Source organism: Giraffa tippelskirchi, chromosome 3 (genome assembly GCF_054371585.1).
Source record: "Giraffa tippelskirchi isolate mGirTip1 chromosome 3, T2T-mGirTip1v1.2.pri, whole genome shotgun sequence".
In the NCBI taxonomy this organism is placed as follows: domain Eukaryota; kingdom Metazoa; phylum Chordata; class Mammalia; order Artiodactyla; family Giraffidae; genus Giraffa; species Giraffa tippelskirchi.
The window spans coordinates 48,371,205-48,379,916 of NC_137277.1; the positions used below are offsets into that span (position 1 = coordinate 48,371,205).

The following is an 8,712-nucleotide window of genomic DNA, read 5'->3' on the forward strand; positions in this document are numbered from 1 at the left end:
CAGTTTCCCTCTTTCAGGAAGAAAGGAAAGTACTTTCCTGAGGAGGTAGCCAACCCAGAACAAGGGAAAACAGACTCCTTTTTGTGAATCATCTTTTCACTTCTCATGTTTTCACTTCCTGGATATAGTAACAACATCTTGTGCTTTTTTTTCAATTTGTTTATTGCATCCTTTCCCTGCTTTCCAACAAATGTCTTGGACGTGACTGATGCTAATTTAATGCTGGTTTAGGGGCTTCCTTGGTGGTGCAGTGGCTAAGATTCTGCACTTCCAAGGAGGAGGGAGGCCTGGGTTCCATCCCTGGTCAGCGAACTAGATTCCACATGCCCCAACTAAGCATTGGCAGGCTGCAATTAAAGATCCTTCTTGCCACACCTAGGACCTGGAGCGGTCAACTAAATAAATTAATAATAAAAATATTAAAAATAAATACATTAATGCTCGGTTGTTCTTGATACCTTCTTACAGCATCTTGATTAAGACGCTGTAGCCTCCCACATTCAAAACTCAGCTATATTATTAATTCTGGCTTGGAGCAAGCGGCTTACTTTCTCTGGCACTAAGTTTCTTCATCTGTAGGGTGAGAGATTGGCTGCTTCCTGTTTGGGGGAATCGAGCTCTTTAAGCATCCTTTTTGTTTTGTTTTGTTTTTTGCCGGGAGACCCGCGGCGTCCGCGCCCCACCCCGGGCGCCAGGGATGGGGAAGCATACCGGCACCCATGCGTCGACCTCACGCGTGTTCCACCCCCGTCCCCCTCAAGGGGACCTGCGATGTCTCCGGCCCTTCGTTCGCACCCCGCCCCTCCCTTTTGTCCGTACCAGCTCGCGGGCGAGGCCCACCGCGGGATGGAGAGGAGGGCGCGGCTCGCCAAGGCCGGGAGGCCCGCGAGGGGCCCCCCCTTCCCTCTAGACTCTCCTCCTTCCGTCCGGACCGCGCCACTCCACCCTGGCCCCTGGTCTAGGCGGGACGGGCGCCTCCCCCGACCGCGGGGACGAGGGGTGGGCCGCCGAGGGTGGGCCCCTGGCGGAGACGCGGAGCCCCGCAGAGGCACGAAGGGAGGTATGGATGCTAAGAATCTGATGCAAGTTGTGAACGCTTTCCACCAACACGTGGAGACCGACCCAGACCCACGCACACATCATTTTGCATGTAAGAGGTTCATAGACCCAGCAGGATCCTTGATGGGCCTCCCGAGTTCAAACAGCTGGTTCTCTGTCCTGAAGGAAACCAGAGGCACACTGCCCCCAGCCTAGTACGGCCCCTCCTAGGCCCTCCTGGCCCAATCTTACCTTTTCTCTTTGTCTTTAGTTCAACTGGCCGCCTGCCCAGCCGAACACTGTGACGTTAGGAAACCAAAGGCAGGCAAAGAAAGTGAAACCCCATCTCCTCTGGATTCCGAAGCTTTGCTCTGACCTGGAGTTTCCCGCCCCCGTGACTGTGTGGGGAGAGGCTCTGGCTTTTCTGGTGGACATTAAAAAAGAAAAATTGTCCAGAGCAGGGAAATTCCCTCCATCCTCTAGGAATCCCAGTCAGGGGCCCTGAGAGAAGCCGGCAGCAAAGTCATTTCCTCCGAATGAGCCTTAATTGCCTTCATCCACAAGTTAGAGAGGGGGCTTCCCTGACGGCTCAGTAGTGAACAATCCACCTGCCAAGGCGGGAGACATAGGTTCCATCCCTGGATTGGGAAGATCCCCGGGTGAAGGGAATGACAACCCACTCCAGTGTTCTTGCCTGGGAAACTCCTTGGACAGAGGAGCCTGGCGGGCTGCAGTCCATGGGCTCTCAAAAGAGTTGGACACGACTGAGCGACCAAACAGCAAGGCAACAAATTGGAGATTTGCTCTCTGATTGTGTTTCTCTTCTGTGCCCTTGTTAACACAAGTGAATATCTCCTGCTTGAGCCAGTGCTCTGCTGTCTCCCGGCTGTGGCTACAGGGCCCCCCTGGGGGTAGGTGCTCAGTTGGTGAGGGTGGAGGCCTGTAGGGGGCCCAGTGTGAAGGTGAAGGGGAGGCCTCCCAGTTGATGCAGGGGGTTTGCCCAGGTGGGAGCAGGATCCGAACCCCTAATCAAGAGTTTTCCTGCTCCATCCTGCTCTGGCCTTTGATGCCGAAAGCTCATCTTCTCTGTACACCGGTGCTGAATCTCCGAGACAGAGCTTTTCGTGAAGTAGAAAAGAATCGATTTATCGCTTTTCTAAGCAAATGGGGCCACGGTAGGCTAATGCCTTCAAAACCACTTGGGGAAGATAGTGAGAAGTTTTATAGGAATTGTTGAAGGAGGGCGTGATCAGCTCTTGGACATTCTTCTGATGGATTGGTGGTGAGGTGAGAAGTCAGTATCATCAACCTTCAGGTCCAATGGGTTTGGGGTCTCCAGGCTTCTGGGCAGCAGGCCATACTTCTTCCTCCTGCAGAGGGTTTCAGTATCTGCAAAACAGCTCAAAGATATTGTGTGTATCCCTTGATGGGGAACCAGGACCTTGCCCCAAGGCTGCTCCTGACTGTTTCTCCCTGGTCTCTCATCCCCTCCCTTTCCTAATTAGCAACTGCCTGAATCTGCCCAGTGGAACTCAGGGAAGGTCATGGAGGCTGAATGAAGGCCGTTTCCTGTAATCAAAGCAACGGGGGACACAGAAAGCCTTGTGCTCAGGAGCCCCAGAGGGCCCTGCATGGTATCGCCTGTTGGCCCAGCTGCGGTTTGCTTGTCATGTCATCCTGCTCTGGGCCGCCCTTCCCTTACCCATCCTCTGGTACATTTCACTGTCAGGGTACCGACGATGACACCCCTTCTCCGGGTTCAACCACAGCGAGGTCGAAGGGCTGCAGCTTGGCCTCCCCTCCGCTCGCACCTTCACCACACAGGACAGGGGCTGTGTGCGCCCCGCTTGTTTACTGTGGCTGGAGACCACAGGTGGTGTGTGTGCTCGTGTGCTCACCCCTTTTGCTTCGGGACAGGTTGCGGGGCAGGGGGGCGGACTGGAGGAGCCCACGGCAAGGTGCCCTGGAGGTGGAGCATCGAGGCCCGGACAGAAGTATCAGTTCTTCCAAAATTGCTAGGGATGGGGGATGGGGCAATTTCAGGGCCTCCTGGAGTCTGTTCTTTGTTTTACTCTGCGTGTTTGTCGGAGGCTTCCCCTTTCTCTGTGCGCACTTTCTGAGCCCCCTTCCGCTGTCCCTAGACCCCAGGAGAAAGCCTGGCAAAGGTGGGGACAAACTTGGGGCTGAAATCAAACAGATCATTTACTCTCTGTATGTCTTTGGTCAAGTTATTAACTCGTCTACACTTCGGTTTCCTTTCTAGAAACAGGGCAGAAACTCCTAGCTCCTGAGATACCCCAGAGGATGAAAGGAGGCAACCAGTTGACCCGCCCATCACCATTCCTGGCACCAGCACATGAAGAAAGCAATGCCTTCTTTCTGTTCTCCCAAATGTGAGGCTCCCGAGTTTCCTCCCTCGTGGTGCCTGGCCCCCCACCCTACTCCCACCCAGGAGAGGCATTCATCTCAGCTCAGGATCAGGAGAAATGGGGGCAGGCAAGGGAAATTGACGGTGATTTTCCACTAGCTGTTCGGCACTGTGCTGGCTATTTTAGGCATTGCTAGATATTTTAGGCGTTATTTCGTTATTAGGCAGAAAGCACACAGAAAACAATAATGACTCCTTTTTCAAAGTTTCACAGACAGACTGACAAAGGAAGTAGCACAAGTTTCAGAATCTCACAGGGCTCTGTGACTGCGGTCTGGATTCTGCCTCCTTTTAAGAGCTGGTTCTGAGATGCCTCTTGACCTCTTGCTTGTCTCAGCCATGCCTGGGGCTGGGGGTCTGCAGTCTCCTGTTTCTTTTCCAAGCCCCCCACCCACCCCCACCCGCAGAGCGTTTAGGCCACAGAGAGAGGGACCTTAGGACCTCCTGAGGCGTTCGTGCTTTTTAGTATCTCTGGCCTAGGAGAGGAAATCCCCTTGAGGAATTTTCTCAAAATGGGATTTTGGAAATTCTGCACCTTAGTCACTCCTGACAGAGGCAGCTCAGGGCAGTGACAAGAGGGGGAGAGAGGGATTTAGGAGATCTGGGCTCTGACCCCAGTTCAGCTCCAGACCTGTTTGTGAGATGTTGGCAGACCTCTTGCCCTTTGTGGCCCTCCATTTCCTCATCTAGGAAGTGGAGGTTTGACAGTATTGTTTCTGAGGCCGTTCTCTGTTAAAAGATATAAAACTAGAGGATTTGTAGTATCCTGGAGGAGAGTTGGGGGTACATGCTCTATTGCCCCTAAAGTCAATTCACATCACTTCTCCTGCAGGTAAGGCATCTCTCCTTCCTTCCAAGGCCCGGGACTCACCTTACTACTTAGCTTATGAAGTCCTTGCGTGGGCAGTACTGGTCGGTCCTTTCACTACACTCCCTCCTTCACTCCTTCCAATTCCTCCACCCCCCCCCACACACCTATCCATTCATCTCTACGTCTGTGACATGTAAAATTCTTTGGGGCTCCCCTGGTGGCTCACTGGTTAAGAATCCATCTGCCAATGCAGGAAACACGGGTTCGATCCCTGGTCCAGGAAGATCCCACGTTCTGCGTGACTACTAAGCCCTTGCACCACAACTACTGAGCCTGTGCTCTACAGCCCAGGAGCCACAACTATTGAGCCCACGTGCCGCAACTATTGAAGCCCACGCACCCGAGAGCCCGTGCTCCACAACAAGAGAAGCCACCGCCATGAGAAGCCCGTGCACCGCACCTTGAGGGTAGCCCCCGCTTGCTGCAACTGGAGAAAAAAAGCTCTCACAGCAATGAAGACCCAGCACAGTCAAAAATGAATAAACAAAATAATAAAAAATAAAATTCTTTGTTTCTTACTGTAGAAAACAACTCTGGCTAACTTAAGCAGGAGGGTATTGTACTGGGGCCAATGCTGAGTAGTTCACAGAATGGGTAGAGCCCTGGAGAACCTGACTTGGAAAGAGGACAAGTGAGAAACCAGGGGTATTTGGGCGGCAGTACTACTGGACAGTCTCATCAGGGTACCATTGTTGAAATAAATATACTCCAGCCATTTTACCTATCCACATCTCAATCTATTAAAGATTCATAGTCCTTAGGGGAGGGAGAGTAAACAGCCATGCTGGTGTCATCTGCTTGCTTCTTCGATGGGAGAGGATAGAGCTCTGGGATTTGCAGTACCACTGAGACTGTATACCCTGGAGGAGAATTGAGTCCATGAAAGGATATCAAGGTGATATTTGGAAGGGAGAATGGATACTGTGAAAAGAAATTAAAAAACAAACACAGAAACATATTAAACCAATACTCCACCCAACCATCCACCCATTCATATATCTATCCATTCATCTATCTATCCTTTCGGCCAACCAAGAAACACACTTAAAAAAAAAGCCAAAACCTTTTATTTTGCATTGAGGTATAGCTGATTAACAATGTTATAATAGTTTCTGGTGAATGGTGAAGGGACTCAGGCATACATAATACATGTATCTGTTCTCCCTCAAACTCCCCTCCCATCCAGGCTGCCGCAAAACATCGAGCAGAGTTCCCTGTGCTCTAGCAGTAGTTCCTTGTTGGTTATCTATTTTAAATATAGCAGAAGAAACACAGTAAAAAAACTGTTTTTTTTTGTCTGTGTGGCATGTAGGATCCTAGTTCCCTGACCAGGGATGGAACCTGTGCCCTCTGCATTGGAAGTGTGAAGTCTTAACCACTGGATCACCAGGGAAGTCCCTGAAGAAACACCAATTTTTTATTGCGCACCGCTGGCTCAGACGGTAAAGCGTCTGCCTGCAATGCGGGTTCAATCCCTGGGTTGGGAAGATCCCCTAGAGAACGAAATGGCAACCCATTCCAGTACTCTTGCCTGGAAAATTCCATGGACTGAGGAACCTGGTGGGCTACAGTCCGTGGGGTCGAGAAGAGTTGGACACGACTGAGCGGCTTCACTTTCACTTTCATGTTCCAGAGGCCATACCAGGCACTTAGATAGAGTGCAAACCCATCCATCAGAAATATCCCAAGAGTCTTCTTGGATGTACAGACAAAGGATGTATCTATGGTGCTGAAACAAACATGAGGACCCAGAGAAAAGAATTCCTGTCTATCCACGCACTGGAGGGCCTCTAACAACATTTCTAGGGACAGAGTGACTCGTTTTGCTCGTGGGCAGACAAAGGATGGCTTTTGTGGACACGTATTGCAGGAGATTGCTCACCACAAATGCACAACAGGATGTGGCCGGGATTAAGCCTCTTAATCCTAGGTTCTGCCTCTAGTCTCTTTACCTCTCTAGCAGTAGGGAAGTCATAGTTCCTTTTTAACATCTCTCAAACGGGGACTGTGAATATAAGAATCCCTGCCTGGTATAACTCAGGAAACTTCTGTGAAGGTGGGGTGAGTTAGTGGGTGTGAGGTACTTTCCAAGTGCAAAGACGGAGAACTGTTTTTGCCATGCTTACTTGTGTCTCCAGAATGGCTAGTGAGAACACTCCTGGCTCACGTGTCTTTCCAATTTTCACTGCTCTCCACCTAGTGGTCACCACGGAGAGGGTCTGTTGAGATTCTTGGTTCTTTAGGCTGGTGGATGAATGTCCAGGATAATCACTGCTACTCACCTTGGAGCTGTGGATGGTCAGGGCTCTGTGGGCCCCATGCAGGTTGGAAACAGCCCCTGGGTGAGTCTGTGTGTGTGTGGGAGCAGGTCCTGGTTTCTTGCAGAGGGGAATACAGTGACTCAGAAAGTCCTAAAATACATGGGTGGCTCAGCTACTTTGAGTTCACAGTAGGAAGGAGCTGGTTCTCCAAGTTTTCGCTAAGTGAGCACAAGAGATCAGAGCTGAGATCAGAGGGTGAAACAGATATTGTCTGGAATTTGCCCTGTGCTTACAGGGACCCAGGCCATGTCCCTGGGTGAAGCATGTCAATTCCCAGTGCCTGTTTTGTCATCTGTGAAATGGGTGGCTTGCCTGTTGGTGGTGCTGCCTCATCTTTGTCACTTGTCCTAGGATGAATGTCTGGCCAGGCACAGGCCTGCCTGTCTGCCCCCAGCTCGTCTCTTGCAGCTAATGGTCATTCCTCAAATGGAAAACACTCTCTGCACTGCCTTTCACTGTTGGTGGTCTACACACACTGCCACCTCTCTGGAGGGTTGCTTGGCACAATCCATTCAAATTTTAAAAGCACATATTGTATTTAATAAGCACTAGCAATTCTACTTCTAGAAATTTATCTTACGTTCATACTCACACATGCACAAACTAATATATACAAGATAGTCATGGTTTGTAATAATGAAGGCTGCAGACAGCCTCACTGTCCATCAGGAAGGGGCTGACTGGGGCTTCCCCCATGCATGACTCAGTGGTAAAGAATCTGCCTGCAATGCAGGAACTGCAGGAGATGTTTGTTCAATTCCGGGGTCAAGAAGATCCCCTGGAAGAGGGCATGGCAATCCACTCTAGTATTCTTACCTGGACAATTCCATGGACAGAAGAGCCTGGTGGGCTACAGTCTATAGGGTTGCAAAGAGTTGAAAACGACTGAAGGAACTGAGCATGCAAGGGGCTGATTAATCCGGCGCTCCCAAGTAATGGAACTTTAGGCAGCTACTAAAAAGAATGATGTAGTTCTTTATGTGCAGGTATGAAATGATCTCTAAGATAGAAGAGGCAAGAAACAGAGTAGCTTTTGAAGTATGCTACATGCTACATGTGTGTGAAAAAAGAAAACTCATCTATGCTTGTAAATGTACAGATTCTCTTCTGGAGGCTCGTGGGAAACTGGTAGTAATTACCTTCCCTTCCTATCAGGAAGGGCAATGCAAAGGTGGCCTGGGGGTAGGGATAAGAGGGGTAGTGTTTTTTTTTTTTTTTAAGCTTTCAGACACTTAAAACATGAGTTTAGGGACTTCCCTGGCAGTCCAGTGGTTAAGACTCCGAGCTCTTAATGTAGGGGGTATGGGGTTCAATCTCTGGTAGGGGAACTAATACCCTACATTCTGCGTGGTGGAGCCAAAAGGAAAAATGTGAATTTATTTAGGACAAAAGTACATTTTGAAAAATTGGCCTGAGTCACTCTTTTAAAATTTATTATTATCATTATTATTTACTTTTTGGCCACACTGTACAGCATGTAGGCTTTTAGCTCCCTGACCAGGGGTTGAACCTGGGCTCCTGGCATCGGAATTGCCGAGTATTAACCACTGGACTGCCAGGGAAGTCCCAACATGTATCATTTTAAACAACATAACCATTCAAAATTATTATAGTATTTATTTTCAGTTTCTGGTAAAAAATTACCTTTTTTACATGACTCCTTCACCCAACTTGCTTGATTTTTTTCTTTAAAACATTTTTTATTTTATATTGGGGTAACACTTTGCTGACAAACATCTGTATAGTCAAAGCGATGGTTTTTCCAGTAGTCATGTAGGGATGCGAGAGTTGTACCATAAAGAAGGCTGAGCACCTAAGAATTGATGCTTTTGAACTGTGGTGTTGGATAAGACTCTTGAGAGTCCCTTGGACTGCAAGGAAATCAAATTAGTCAATCCTAAAGGAAACCAGCCCTGAATATTCATTGGAAGGTCTGATGATGAAGCTGAAACTCCAATACTTTGGCCACCTGATTTGAAGAACTGACTCATTGGAAAAGCCCTGATGCTGGGAAAGATTGAGGGCAGGAGGAGAAGGGCGCAGCAGAGGATGAG

At 49.4% G+C, this 8,712-nt stretch overlaps 1 long non-coding RNA gene across 1 annotated transcript; it reads left to right on the forward strand.

Moving 5' to 3' along the window:
* The first annotated feature begins 864 nt into the window (after positions 1-864).
* LOC145543324 (uncharacterized) lies at positions 865-4,841 on the forward strand. The gene is made up of 2 exons (XR_014080643.1): positions 865-3,431; positions 4,531-4,841. It is a non-coding gene; the product is annotated as an uncharacterized LOC145543324 (long non-coding RNA).
* Positions 4,842-8,712: the final 3,871 nt, after the last annotated feature.